Genomic DNA, 15,728 nt, shown 5'->3' on the forward strand with positions numbered 1-15,728 from the left:
GCGGCCATTTTGTGTCTTGTGGTGCGCCAGCACAAGCTGCGACCAAGTGCATTTAACCCTCAATGGTGTGGTTGTTTTTTGGCTAAAGCCTACATCAGGGTGAAGCTGTCACACCAAGTGCATTTAACCAGCAATAGTCTGTTCATTTTTTGGCCATATACAAAATCAGGGGCAAGCTGCGCCTGTCACCAAGTGCATTTAACCCTCAATGGTGTGGTTGTTTTTTGGCTAAAGCCTACATCAGGGTGAAGCTGTCACACCAAGTGCATTTAACCAGCAATAGTCTGTTCATTTTTTGGCCATATACAAAATCAGGGGCAAGCTGCGCCTGTCACCAAGTGCATTTAACCCTCAATGGTGTGGTTGTTTTTTGGCTAAAGCCTACATCAGGGTGAAGCTGTCACACCAAGTGCATTTAACCAGCAATAGTCTGTTCATTTTTTGGCCATATACAAAATCAGGGGCAAGCTGCGCCTGTCACCAAGTGCATTTAACCCTCAATGGTGTGGTTGTTTTTTGGCTAAAGCCTACATCAGGGTGAAGCTGTCACACCAAGTGCATTTAACCAGCAATAGTCTGTTCATTTTTTGGCCATATACAAAATCAGGGGCAAGCTGCGCCTGTCACCAAGTGCATTTAACCCTCAATGGTGTGGTTGTTTTCTGGCTAAAGCCTACATCAGGGTGAAGCTGTCACACCAAGTGCATTTAACCAGCAATAGTCTGTTTATTTTTTGGCCATATACTACATCAGGGGCAAGCTGCGCCCGTCACCAAGTGCATTTAACCCTCAGTAGTGTGGTTGGTCAAGCTGTGACACCAAGTGCATTTAACCAGCAATAGTCTGTTCATTTTTTGGCCATATACTACATCAGGGGCAAGCTGCGCCCGTCACCAAGTGCATTTAACCAGCAATAGTGTGGTTATTTTTTGGCCATATCCCAGTCTAATTCTGTCACTAAATCCATACCGGTCACCCAGCGCCTAAATACTAGGCCTCAAATTTATATCCCGCTAAATCTCTCGTTACCGCTGTCCTGTTGTAGCTGGGAAAGTTATTTAGTGTCCGTCAAAGCACATTTTTTGTTCTGGGTTGAAGTACAATTCCCAATTTAGCAATTTCATAATTTAGTGGTTTCTGCTATATCAGAGCTATTTGAAATCTATCCCTAAAAGGGTATATAATATTCAAGGTGCACATTGGGTCATTCAGAATAACTTCACACACACCCGCTACTGTGTATTTTCAAGTCTAATTCTGTCACTAAACCCATACCTGTCACCCAGCGCCTAAATACTAGGCCTCAAATTTATATCCCGCTAAATCTCTCGTTACCGCTGTCCTGTTGTAGCTGGGAAAGTTATTTAGTGTCCGTCAAAGCACATTTTTTGTTCTGGGTTGAAGTACAATTCCCAATTTAGCAATTTCATAATTTAGTGGTTTCTGCTATATCAGAGCTATTTGAAATCTATCCCTAAAAGGGTATATAATATTCAAGGTGCACATTGGGTCATTCAGAATAACTTCACACACACCCGCTACTGTGTATTTTCAAGTCTAATTCTGTCACTAAACCCATACCTGTCACCCAGCGCCTAAATACTAGGCCTCAAATTTATATCCTGCTAAATCTCTCGTTACCGCGGTCCTGTTGTAGCTGGGAAAGTTATTTAGTGTCCGTCAAAGCACATTTTTTGTTCTGGGTTGAAATACAATTCCCAATTTAGCAATTTCATAATTTAGTGGTTTCTGCTATATCAGAGCTATTTGAAATCTATCCCTAAAAGGGTAGATCATATTGAAGGTGCACATAGGGTCATTCAGAATAACTTCACACACACCCGCTACTGTGTATTTCCAAGTCTAATTCTGTCACTAAACCCATACCTGTCACCCAGCGCCTAAATACTAGGCCTCAAATTTATATCCCGCTAAATCTCTCGTTACCGCTGTCCTGTTGTAGCTGGGAAAGTTATTTAGTGTCCGTCAAAGCACATTTTTTGTTCTGGGTTGAAGTACAATTCCCAATTTAGCAATTTCATAATTTAGTGGTTTCTGCTATATCAGAGCTATTTGAAATCTATCCCTAAAAGGGTATATAATATTCAAGGTGCACATTGGGTCATTCAGAATAACTTCACACACACCCGCTACTGTGTATTTCCAAGTCTAATTCTGTCACTAAACCCATACCTGTCACCCAGCGCCTAAATACTAGGCCTCAAATTTATATCCTGCTAAATCTCTCGTTACCGCTGTACTGTTGTTGCTTGGAAAGATATTTAGTGTCCGTCAAAGCACATTTTTTGTTCTGGGTTGAAGTACAATTCCCAATTTAGCAATTTCATAATTTAGTGGTTTCTGCTATATCAGAGCTATTTGAAATCTATCCCTAAAAGGGTATATAATATTCAAGGTGCACATTGGGTCATTCAGAATAACTTCACACACACCCGCTACTGTGTATTTTCAAGTCTAATTCTGTCACTAAACCCATACCTGTCACCCAGCGCCTAAATACTAGGCCTCAAATTTATATCCTGCTAAATCTCTCGTTACCGCTGTCCTGTTGTAGCTGGGAAAGTTATTTAGTGTCCGTCAAAGCACATTTTTTGTTCTGGGTTGAAATACAATTCCCAATTTAGCAATTTCATAATTTAGTGGTTTCTGCTATATCAGAGCTATTTGAAATCTATCCCTAAAAGGGTATATCATATTGAAGGTGCACATAGGGTCATTCAGAATAACTTCACACACACCCGCTACTGTGTATTTCCAAGTCTAATTCTGTCACTAAACCCATACCTGTCACCCAGCGCCTAAATACTAGGCCTCAAATTTATATCCCGCTAAATCTCTCGTTACCGCTGTCCTGTTGTAGCTGGGAAAGTTATTTAGTGTCCGTCAAAGCACATTTTTTGTTCTGGGTTGAAGTACAATTCCCAATTTAGCAATTTCATAATTTAGTGGTTTCTGCTATATCAGAGCTATTTGAAATCTATCCCTAAAAGGGTATATAATATTCAAGGTGCACATTGGGTCATTCAGAATAACTTCACACACACCCGCTACTGTGTATTTCAAGTCTAATTCTGTCACTAAACCCATACCTGTCACCCAGCGCCTAAATACTAGGCCTCAAATTTATATCCTGCTAAATCTCTCGTTACCGCTGTACTGTTGTTGCTGGGCAAGATATTTAGTGTCCGTCAAAGCACATTTTTTGTTCTGGGTTGAAATACAATTCCCAATTTAGCAATTTCATAATTTAGTGGTTTCTGCTATATCAGAGCTATTTGAAATCTATCCCTAAAAGGGTATATAATATTCAAGGTGCACATAGGGTCATTCAGAATAACTTCACACACCCGCTACTGTGCATTTCCAAGTCTAATTCTGTCACTAAACCCATAGCCTGTCACCCAGCGCCTAAATACTAGGCCTCAAATTTATATCCCGCTAAATCTCTCGTTACCGCTGTCCTGTTGTGGCTGGGAAAGTTATTTAGTGTCCGTCAAAGCACATTTTTTGTTCTGGGTTGAAATACAATTCCCAATTTAGCAATTTCATAATTTAGTGGTTTCTGCTATATCAGAGCTATTTGAAATCTATCCCTAAAAGGGTATATCATATTGAAGGTGCACATAGGGTCATTCAGAATAACTTCACACACACGCTTCTGTGCATTTCCAAGTCTAATTCTGTCACTAAATCCATACCGGTCACCCAGCGCCTAAATACTAGGCCTCAAATTTATATCCCGCTGAATTTGAATACAATACATTGGGCCAAATAATATATTTGTTGTTGTGGTGAACCATAACAATGAGAAAAACATCTAGTAAGGGACGCGGACGTGGACATGGTCGTGGTGGTGTTAGTGGACCCTCTGGTGCTGGGAGAGGACGTGGCCGTTCTGCCACATCCACACGTCCTAGTGTACCAACTACCTCAGGTCCCAGTAGCCGCCAGAATTTACAGCGATATATGGTGGGGCCCAATGCCGTTCTAAGGATGGTAAGGCCTGAGCAGGTACAGGCATTAGTCAATTGGGTGGCCGACAGTGGATCCAGCACGTTCACATTATCTCCCACCCAGTCTTCTGCAGAAAGCGCACAGATGGCGCCTGAAAACCAACCCCATCAGTCTGTCACATCACCCCCATGCATACCAGGGAAACTGTCTCAGCCTCAAGTTATGCAGCAGTCTCTTATGCTGTTTGAAGACTCCGCTGGCAGGGTTTCCCAAGGGCATCCACCTAGCCCTTCCCCAGCGGTGAAAGACATAGAATGCACTGACGCACAACCACTTATGTTTCCTGATGATGAGGACATGGGAATACCACCTCAGCATGTCTCTGATGATGACGAAACACAGGTGCCAACTGCTGCGTCTTTCTGCAGTGTGCAGACTGAACAGGAGGTCAGGGATCAAGACTGGGTGGAAGACGATGCAGGGGACGATGAGGTCCTAGACCCCACATGGAATGAAGGTCGTGCCACTGACTTTCACAGTTCGGAGGAAGAGGCAGTGGTGAGACCGAGCCAACAGCGTAGCAAAAGAGGGAGCAGTGGGCAAAAGCAGAACACCCGCCGCCAAGAGACTCCGCCTGCTACTGACCGCCGCCATCTGGGACCGAGCACCCCAAAGGCAGCTTCAAGGAGTTCCCTGGCATGGCACTTCTTCAAACAATGTGCTGACGACAAGACCCGAGTGGTTTGCACGCTGTGCCATCAGAGCCTGAAGCGAGGCATTAACGTTCTGAACCTGAGCACAACCTGCATGACCAGGCACCTGCATGCAAAGCATGAACTGCAGTGGAGTAAACACCTTAAAACCAAGGAAGTCACTCAGGCTCCCCCTGCTACCTCTTCTGCTGCTGCCGCCTCGGCCTATTCTGCTGCTGCCGCCTCGGCCTCTTCCTCCGCCTCTGGAGGAACGTTGGCACCTGCCGCCCAGCAAACAGGGGATGTACCACCAACACCACCACCACCACCTCCGTCACCAAGCGTCTCAACCATGTCACACGCCAGCGTTCAGCTCTCCATCTCACAAACATTTGATAGAAAGCGTAAATTCCCACCTAGCCACCCTCGATCCCTGGCCCTGAATGCCAGCATTTCTAAACTACTGGCCTATGAAATGCTGTCATTTAGGCTGGTGGACACAGACAGCTTCAAACAGCTCATGTCGCTTGCTGTCCCACAGTATGTTGTTCCCAGCCGGCACTACTTCTCCAAGAGAGCCGTGCCTTCCCTGCACAACCAAGTATCCGATAAAATCAAGTGTGCACTGCGCAACGCCATCTGTGGCAAGGTCCACCTAACCACAGATACGTGGACCAGTAAGCACGGCCAGGGACGCTATATCTCCCTAACTGCACACTGGGTAAATGTAGTGGCAGCTGGGCCCCAGGCGGAGAGCTGTTTGGCGCACGTCCTTCCGCCGCCAAGGATCGCAGGGCAACATTCTTTGCCTCCTGTTGCCACCTCCTCCTTCTCGGCTTCCTCCTCCTCTTCTTCCACCTGCTCATCCAGTCAGCCACACACCTTCACCACCAACTTCAGCACAGCCCGGGGTAAACGTCAGCAGGCCATTCTGAAACTCATATGTTTGGGGGACAGGCCCCACACCGCACAGGAGTTGTGGCGGGGTATAGAACAACAGACCGACGAGTGGTTGCTGCCGGTGAGCCTCAAGCCCGGCCTGGTGGTGTGTGATAATGGGCGAAATCTCGTTGCAGCTCTGGGACTAGCCAATTTGACGCACATCCCTTGCTTGGCGCATGTGCTGAATTTGGTGGTGCAGAAGTTCATTCACAACTACCCCGACATGTCAGAGCTGCTGCATAAAGTGCGGGCCGTCTGTTCGCGCTTCCGGCGTTCACATCCTGCTGCTGCTCGCCTGTCTGCGCTACAGCGTAACTTCGGCCTTCCCGCTCACCGCCTCATATGCGACGTGCCCACCAGGTGGAACTCCACCTTGCACATGCTGGACAGACTGTGCGAGCAGCAGCAGGCCATAGTGGAGTTTCAGCTGCAGCACGCACGGGTCAGTCGCACTACAGAACAGCACCACTTCACCACCAATGACTGGGCCTCCATGCGAGACCTGTGTGCCCTGTTGCGCTGTTTCGAGTACTCCACCAACATGGCCAGTGGCGATGACACCGTTATCAGCGTTACAATACCACTTCTATGTCTCCTTGAGAAAACACTTAGGGCGATGATGGAAGAGGAGGTGGCCCAGGAGGAGGAGGAGGAGGAGGAGGAAGAGGGGTCATTTTTAGCACTTTCAGGCCAGTCTCTTCGAAGTGACTCAGAGGGAGGTTTTTGGCAACAGCAGAGGCCAGGTACAAATGTGGCCAGCCAGGGCCCACTACTGGAGGACGAGGAGGACGAGGATGAGGAGGAGGTGGAGGAGGATGAGGATGAAGCATGGTCACAGCGGGGTGGCACCCAACGCAGCTCGGGTCCATCACTGGTGCGTGGCTGGGGGGAAAGGCAGGACGATGACGATACGCCTCCCACAGAGGACAGCTTGTCCTTATCCCCTGGGCAGCCTGGCACACATGAGCGACTACATGCTGCAGTGCCTGCGCAACGACAGCAGAGTTGCCCACATTTTAACCTGTGCGGACTACTGGGTTGCCACCCTGCTGGATCCACGCTACAAAGACAATGTGCCCACCTTACTTCCTGCACTGGAGCGTGATAGGAAGATGCGCGAGTACAAGCGCACGTTGGTAGACGCGCTACTGAGAGCATTCCCAAATGTCACAGGGGAACAAGTGGAAGCCCAAGGCCAAGGCAGAGGAGGAGCAAGAGGTCGCCAAGGCAGCTGTGTCACGGCCAGCTCCTCTGAGGGCAGGGTTAGCATGGCAGAGATGTGGAAAACTTTTGTCAACACGCCACAGCTAACTGCACCACCACCTGATACGCAACGTGTTAGCAGGAGGCAACATTTCACTAACATGGTGGAACAGTACGTGTGCACACCCCTCCACGTACTGACTGATGGTTCGGCCCCATTCAACTTCTGGGTCTCTAAATTGTCCACGTGGCCAGAGCTAGCCTTTTATGCCTTGGAGGTGCTGGCCTGCCCGGCAGCCAGCGTTTTGTCTGAACGTGTATTCAGCACGGCAGGGGGCGTCATTACAGACAAACGCAGCCGCCTGTCTACAGCCAATGTGGACAAGCTGACGTTCATAAAAATGAACCAGGCATGGATCCCACAGGACCTGTCCGTCCCTTGTCCAGATTAGACATTAACTACCTCCCCATAACCATATATTATTGGACTCCAGGGCACTTCCTCATTCAATCCTATTTTATTTTCATTTTACCATTATATTGCGATGCTACCCAAAGTTGAATGAACCTCTCCTCTGCCTGTGTGCTAGGCCTAAATATATGCCAATGGACTGTTGCAGTGGTGGCTGACATGAAGCCTGATTCTCTGCTATGACATGCAGACTAATTCTCTGCTGACATGAAGCCAGATTGTCTGTTACGGGACCTCTCTCCTCTGCCTGGGTGCTGGGCCTAAATTTATGACAATGGACTGTTGCAGTGGTGGCTGACGTGAAGCCTCATTCTCTGCTATGACATGCAGACTGATTCTCTGCTGTCATGAAGCCAGATTGTCTGTTACGGGACCTCTCTGCTCTGCCTGTGTGCTAGGCCTAAATATATGCCAATGGACTGTTGCAGTGGTGGGTGACGTGAAGCCTCATTCTCTGCTATGACATGCAGACTGATTCTCTGCTGACATGAAGCCAGATTGTCTGTTACGGGACCTCTCTGCTCTGCCTGTGTGCTAGGCCTAAATATATGCCAATGGACTGTTGCAGTGGTGGGTGACGTGAAGCCTCATTCTCTGCTATGACATGCAGACTGATTCTCTGCTGACATGAAGCCAGATTGTCTGTTACGGGACCTCTCTCCTCTGCCTGTGTGCTAGGCCTAAATATATGCCAATGGACTGTTGCAGTGGTGGCTGACGTGAAGCCTCATTCTCTGCTATGACATGCAGACTGATTCTCTGCTGACATGAAGCCAGATTGTCTGTTACGGGACCTCTCTCCTCTGCCTGGGTGCTGGGCCTAAATTTATGACAATGGACTGTTGCAGTGGTGGCTGACGTGAAGCCTCATTCTCTGCTATGACATGCAGACTGATTCTCTGCTGACATGAAGCCAGATCCTCTGTTACGGGACCTCTCTCCTCTGCCTGGGTGCTGGGCCTAAATTTATGACAATGGACTGTTGCAGTGGTGGCTGACGTGAAGCCTCATTCTCTGCTATGACATGCAGACTGATTCTCTGCTGACATGAAGCCAGATCCTCTGTTACGGGACCTCTCTCCTCTGCCTGGGTGCTGGGCCTAAATTTATGACAATGGACTGTTGCAGTGGTGGCTGACGTGAAGCCTGATTCTCTGCTATGACATGCAGACTGATTCTCTGCTGTCATGAAGCCAGATTGTCTGTTACGGGACCTCTCTGCTCTGCCTGTGTGCTAGGCCTAAATATATGCCAATGGACTGTTGCAGTGGTGGGTGACGTGAAGCCTGATTCTCTGCTATGATATGAAGACTGATTCTCTGCTGACATGAAGCCAGATTGTCTGTTACGGGACCTTTCTCCTCTGCCTGGGTTCTGGGCCTAAATTTATGAAAATTGACTCTTACAGTGGTGGGTGACGTGAAGCCTGATTCTCTGCTATGATATGAAGACTGATTCTCTGCTGACATGAAGCCAGATTGTCTGTTACGGGACCTTTCTCCTCTGCCTGGGTTCTGGGCCTAAATTATGAAAATTGACTCTTACAGTGGTGGGTGACGTGAAGCCTGAATATCTGCTATGATATGAAGACTGATTCTCTGCTGACATGAAGCCAGATTCTCTGTTACGGGACCTCTCTCCTCTGCCTGGGTGCTGGGCCTAAATTTATGACAATGGACTGTTGCAGTGGTGGCTGACGTGAAGCCTGATTCTCTGCTATGACATGCAGACTAATTCTCTGCTGACATGAAGCCAGATCCTCTGTTACGGGACCTCTCTCCTCTGCCTGTGTGTGTGCTGGGCCTAAATATATGCCAATGGACTGTTGCAGTGGTGGCTGACGTGAAGCCTCATTCTCTGCTATGACATGCAGACTGATTCTCTGCTGACATGAAGCCAGATTCTCTGTTACGGGACCTCTCTCCTCTGCCTGTGTGTGTGCTGGGCCTAAATATATGCCAATGGACTGTTGCAGTGGTGGCTGACGTGAAGCCTCATTCTCTGCTATGACATGCAGACTAATTCTCTGCTGACATGAAGCCAGATTCTCTGTTACGGGACCTCTCTCCTCTGCCTGTGTGTGTGCTGGGCCTAAATATATGCCAATGGACTGTTGCAGTGGTGGCTGACGTGAAGCCTCATTCTCTGCTATGACATGCAGACTAATTCTCTGCTGACATGAAGACAGATTCTCTGTTACGGGACCTCCCTCCTCTGCCTGGGTGCTGGGCCTAAATATATGCCAATGGACTGTTGCAGTGGTGGCTGACGTGAAGCCTCATTCTCTGCTATGACATGCAGACTGATTCTCTGCTGACATGAAGCCAGATTCTCTGTTACGGGACCTCTCTCCTCTGCCTGGGTGCTGGGTAGTGTTGAGCGCGAATATTCGAAAAGCAAATTTTTTTCGCGAATATCGCAACTTCGCGATTTCGCGAATATTTCGAATATAGTGCTATATATTCGTAAAAACGAATATTCGTTTTTTGTTTTTCCCCCCCCCCCCACAAAATTACAGTACACATATAATTGATTGTTTCCCAAAGGTCCAACAGCTCAGATCTTACTCACATTGCCTAGAAAGTGATTGAGGCGCGAATCTTCGTAAGGCGATTTTATTAGCGCACATGCGAATATCGGCACGTCCCAGAACAGAGGCAAAGGGCTTTGCATTCATACATTAGTGAATTGAGTTGCGAATCTTCGTAAGGCGATTTTATTAGCGCACATGCGAATATCTACACTTGTCCCAGAACAGAGGCAAAGGGCTTTGCATTCATACATTAGTGATTGAATTGAGCTGCGAATCTTCGTAAGGCGATTTTATTAACGCAAATGCAAATATCTACACTTGTCCCCAGAACAGAGAGGCAAAGGCCTGTGCATTCATATAGTATAGCACCATATTCGCGAATACGTAGAACTTCGTAAAATTCGATTTACGAATATTCGTATTTTTTATTTTACTTTCCACCTTACAGATTACATTGATCTGTACTCTGTCAACTACTGTCATCACCCCCCACTGTATCTCGATTGATTCCCAAAAGTCTCACATTCCCTAGAAAGTGATTGAGGTGCGAATCTTCGTAAGGCGATTTTATTAGCGCACATGCGAATATCTACACTTGTCCCAGAACAGAGGCAAAGGGCATTGCATTCATACATTAGTGATTGAATTGAGTTGCGAATCTTCGTAAGGCGATTTCATTAGCGCACATGTGAATTTTGCATAGCATATGTATTATGCGATGCGAAAATTCGAATTATCGCATATGCGAAATAATAACGAATTTGAATAATCGCGAATATTTTACGAATATTCTTTCGAATATTCACAAAATTTCGCGAATTCGAATATGGGACATGCCGCTCAACACTAGTGCTGGGCCTAAATTTATGACAATGGACTGTTGCAGTGGTGGGTGACGTGAAGCCTGATTCTCTGCTATGACATGCAGACTGATTCTCTGCTGACATGAAGCCAGATTCTCTGTTACGGGACCTCTCTCCTCTGCCTGTGTGTGTGCTGGGCCTAAATATATGCCAATGGACTGTTGCAGTGGTGGCTGACGTGAAGCCTCATTCTCTGCTATGACATGCAGACTGATTCTCTGCTGACATGAAGCCAGATTCTCTGTTACGGGACCTCTCTCCTCTGCCTGTGTGTGTGCTGGGCCTAAATATATGCCAATGGACTGTTGCAGTGGTGGCTGACGTGAAGCCTCATTCTCTGCTATGACATGCAGACTAATTCTCTGCTGACATGAAGACAGATTCTCTGTTACGGGACCTCCCTCCTCTGCCTGGGTGCTGGGCCTAAATATATGCCAATGGACTGTTGCAGTGGTGGCTGACGTGAAGCCTCATTCTCTGCTATGACATGCAGACTAATTCTCTGCTGACATGAAGACAGATTCTCTGTTACGGGACCTCTCTCCTCTGCCTGGGTGCCGGGGCCTAAATATCTGAGAATGGACTGTTCCAGTGGTGGGTGACGGGAAGCCAGATTCTCTGCTATGGAACCTCTCTCCAATTGATTTTGGTTAATTTTTATTTATTTAATTTTTATTTTAATTCATTTCCCTATCCACATTTGTTTGCAGGGGATTTACCTACATGTTGCTGCCTTTTGCAGCCCTCTAGCTCTTTCCTGGGCTGTTTTACAGCCTTTTTAGTGCCGAAAAGTTCGGGTCCCCATTGACTTCAATGGGGTTCGGGTTCGGGACGAAGTTCGGATCGGGTTCGGATCCCGAACCCGAACATTTCCGGGATGTTCGGCCGAACTTCTCGAACCCGAACATCCAGGTGTTCGCTCAACTCTACTGGTAACCACAGAAGAACTGAGTGGGGCGATAATTCAATTGTAGTGCGGCAAATGTCATTTATGTTTTGCTCAACCTGTTCCCAATATGAACGAATCAAAGGGCACGGCCACATAATATGGCCTAATGTACCTTTCTGGGTCTTACACCTCCAGCATGTATCATTTTCCATGAAGCCCATTCTAAAGAGCTTATGTGGGTCATTGTACCATCTGGTCAGTGTTTTAAAAGAATGTTCCTGCACCTTTATGCATCTGGAGAAGCCATGCGATCTCGAGAAGATTATATCAATTTCCTGAGGAGAAAAAAGCCGGCTGAGATCACTTTCCCAAGCTCTTATGAAGGCCGGAACACTGCTTCCTTTATTGGGTATTAAGCGCTTGTATAGAAGTGAAACACTATGTCTCGGGAGGTCATTGTGAGATAAGAGCTGCTCAAACCAGGTTGGAACAGGTGTGTTAGCAAATTTGGTGGAGAGAGTCTGACAGAGATTAAGAAATTCTAGATTTGCTAGGAAATCTCCTCCTTTGATGTATTTAGAACTTAAGGTAAGAATGTCTTCCTTTCGTTTCACTGCTGGTAGCAAATCAGTTAACGCTACTGCCTTAAGACTATCCCAAAATTGCGGAATGTCGGAAACTTCTGGTCTAACTAGATAAGGAGTAAATTTCGCAGGTAGGCGAACAGGGGGATCAGAGAGAAGATGAATTTCGGACTGGAGATTTCGCATGGTCAGGTATATACCTTTAGATAAGCCCATGGGAGCATTACTTGGAGTAGCAATTCCCCATAGTCCCGCTTGTTGTTTACTGGACATAAGGTCCAGCTCTATATCCACCCCAAGTGTTCGGTAATTGGGGACACAAACCTGTAACCAGCGTTTCAGCTGGATCGCCTTATAATAATACTGTATATCTGGCAAACCCATACGAGTCCTGATTAATTTATCATATGCTATCCTGGGTTTTTTATTTTTCCATAAAAATTAAGTTAATACCTGCCTGACTCTTTTAAAGTATGAGTTAGGGATGTGAATGGGGACCATTTGAAGAAGGTACACTAGTTTCGGGACAATATATATTTGGAGAAGGTTTTTGCGTCCAATCCAGGAAACCCAAGGTAATGTTAATGACTGGAGCTGAGTTTGTATCTTTGTCAGTAGGGGTAGGTAATTCAATCTAAATAAGTTAGAGGGGTCTTTCGTGAGCTCAATCCCTAAGTAGGTGAGGGAGTTTTCATTCCATTTGAACGGAAAGGACGTTCTAAGATAATGTACTGTATGGGGAGTCAAAGCTATGCCCATTGCCACCGATTTTGAGTAATTTATTTTAAAATTAGATAGGGTGCCAAAAGTGGAGAAGAGGTCCAAGATGTGAGGGAACGCCTGTTTGGGGTTCGTTATTAGTAGCATCAAGTCATCCTGCAAAAGCTGCGCATTTATGTACAGTCTTATGCAGAGTCAGGCCTTGAATGTCTGGGTTGTCTCTGAATGCTTGGAGTAGCGTCTCCATCACCATTATGAACAAGGTAGGTGAAAGGGGGCAACCCTGCCTGGTGCCATTGGTAATGGAAAAGGATTTGGACAGGGTACCGTTAACTCTGACTTTAGCACTTGGGTTCCGATATAGGGACATTATAGCTTTAGTGAATAGATCAGGAATCCCGAATCTGTGCAAAGTGCGCTGAGTGTATAGCCAACTGACCCGATCAAAGGCCTTTTCCGCGTCGGTACTAAGTAATACCAATTGCTTAGAGTTTTTCCTGGCCCAGTAAATTGCATTTATAAGTCGACAAGATTGGAAATTGCCTTCCCTCCCCCTGACGAAGCCTGCTTGTTCTATATTGATAATACGGGGTATTATGGAACTAAGCCTAGATGCGAGGATTTTGGCCCAGATTTTAACATCTATGTTGAGCAAAGATATGGGTCTATAGCTGCCACAATCCCTGGTATCTTTGCCTTCTTTCGGGATAATTGTGATTATGGCTTCTAACGCTTGCTTCGGGAGGTTTTCGTCTACAGATAATGCTTGGCACCATTTAACCAATTGCGGGGATAATATGTTCAAATTTTTTTATAATAACCTATGGGTAGGCCATCTGGTCCTGGGGCCTTGCCCAAGGGCATACTTTTAATAATTTTCCGCACTTCCATTTCAGTAATCGGTTGTAGCAATGAGGAGCTATCTTCCTTGCTGATTCTGGAGAGATGTAGAGAATCCAAAAAGCTGTCTATCTGCTTCACTCTCACTGAATCAGATGCAGTGTGTTGTGTTGTTTTATCCTTCCCACTATATAGATTATACAAGGCCCCATAAAAAGAACAAAACTCTTCCGCTATGGCTTCTGTTGATAAAACCAATTTACCATTCTTGGCCTTGATCGAGGAGACAAACTGAGCAGCCTTTCTCTGATTGACCTGATGTGACATAAACTTGTTTCCCTTATCACCATGTATGTATTGTTTAAATTTAGTATATTGGTAGGCCTTTGGACATTTAATATTGAGTAGCTCCTTCAATTGTCTCCTCAAGAGTGCAAGTTCTTCTAGTGCTGCAGACCTCTTAGATTGTTTCTGAATAGATTCAATCGTAGAGATTTGGCGTATAAGGGAATCAAGCCTCTTCTGCCTCTCCTTTTTAATCTTGGATCCTAATGCTATAAGTTCTCCCCGAATAAAGGCTTTGTGAGCCTCCCAGATAATGGTTTGAGATGTGTCCTGCAGTTTATTCTCTTGAAAGTAATAGGAAAGTTTAAGGGTGATGTCTTCAATATGTTTATCAGAGTCTAGTAACGTTTCATTTAAACGCCAAACCCATTCCCTTGCTGGAAGATTGGAGAAATTTATAGAGGAAGTAACTGGGGCATGATCGGAAATAGTAATGGGACCTATGGATGATTTTTTCAGCATGGTTAGGTGAGAATTGGATAAGAAAATGTAGTCAAGTCTTTGGTAAGACTGGTGAACTGCCGAGTAAAAGGAATAATCTTTCACTGAGGAGTTAAGCGTCCTCCAAGTATCTGTTAGATGTAAGTCCTTCAAAAGCTTATGGATTCCACCCAGTGTTTTCTGAGATTTGGTGGAGCTACCTAGTGACGAGTCTAATTGGGGATTCAAGGAAACATTTAAGTCACCACCAATTATTTTAATCCCCTCCGCGAAATCGTTTAGTTTGGAGAGGGTTCTCTTAAGCCAGTCGTGTTGCCTAACATTTGGGGCATAGAGACATGCAAGGGTTACTACCAAGTGACCAATTTTCCCTTTGATAAATAAGAATCTGCCTTCAGGGTCCTGCTGAGCAACTGTTAAAACGAATGGGACATTCTTGCTAATTGCAATGCTAACTCCCCTGGAGGCAGATCCATACGTGCTGTGAAACCACAGCGAATATCTAATTTTTGGAACTTTGGGTATTTTATTAGTTTTAAAATGGGTCTCCTGGAGAAAACATGTCACTCCCATTTTTTCGTTAAGAGAGTAAGAATTTGAGATCGCTTCTGGGGTGTATTGCAACCTCTGACATTAAATGTAGTGATGTTTAAATCTGTCATAAAGAGTATAGTAGATAATGTTGATAAGCTAGTTGTGCATATGTGCAGAGGGGTGAGACTACTGTTGAGACAGATAAGCCTAATCCATACTGGTTAGAAGGGTTGCGAATTAAGATAGATGCGCAACTTGTAAATATGCTGAGTGCAATTATAAAGGGACTTAAAAAGCTGAGTACCAATGAGGGGAGTAAACTGGGTGTATAGGAAAATGGACAAAGGGATAGGCAACTAGTGGGAAAGCGCCACTGAAGTGGGTCACAGTGGGATATATAGGGACCGAGATGTATATTAACCCGAATCATCATAACCCACATTACTTATAACAAGAAAATTACAACATTAAAGTATATGAATACTTGAATTATTAAAACTATCGATCAAGGTAGCTAAAAGAATGCACACCTATAAAGAGGCATATCAAGCCATATCACATAAAGCAGCTTAAGGTAAGATTCGATTAACTGCTAACATATAACAGGTTTTCTTTAACCTATAAACATGACAGTGGTAACCTGTGACACTGTTGGAAGAAATCGCCTTCAGCTGGCCGAGCTGCGACATGTCCTC

Source organism: Bufo gargarizans, unplaced genomic scaffold (assembly GCF_014858855.1).
Source record: "Bufo gargarizans isolate SCDJY-AF-19 unplaced genomic scaffold, ASM1485885v1 fragScaff_scaffold_377_pilon, whole genome shotgun sequence".
Taxonomy (NCBI): Eukaryota; Metazoa; Chordata; class Amphibia; order Anura; family Bufonidae; genus Bufo; species Bufo gargarizans.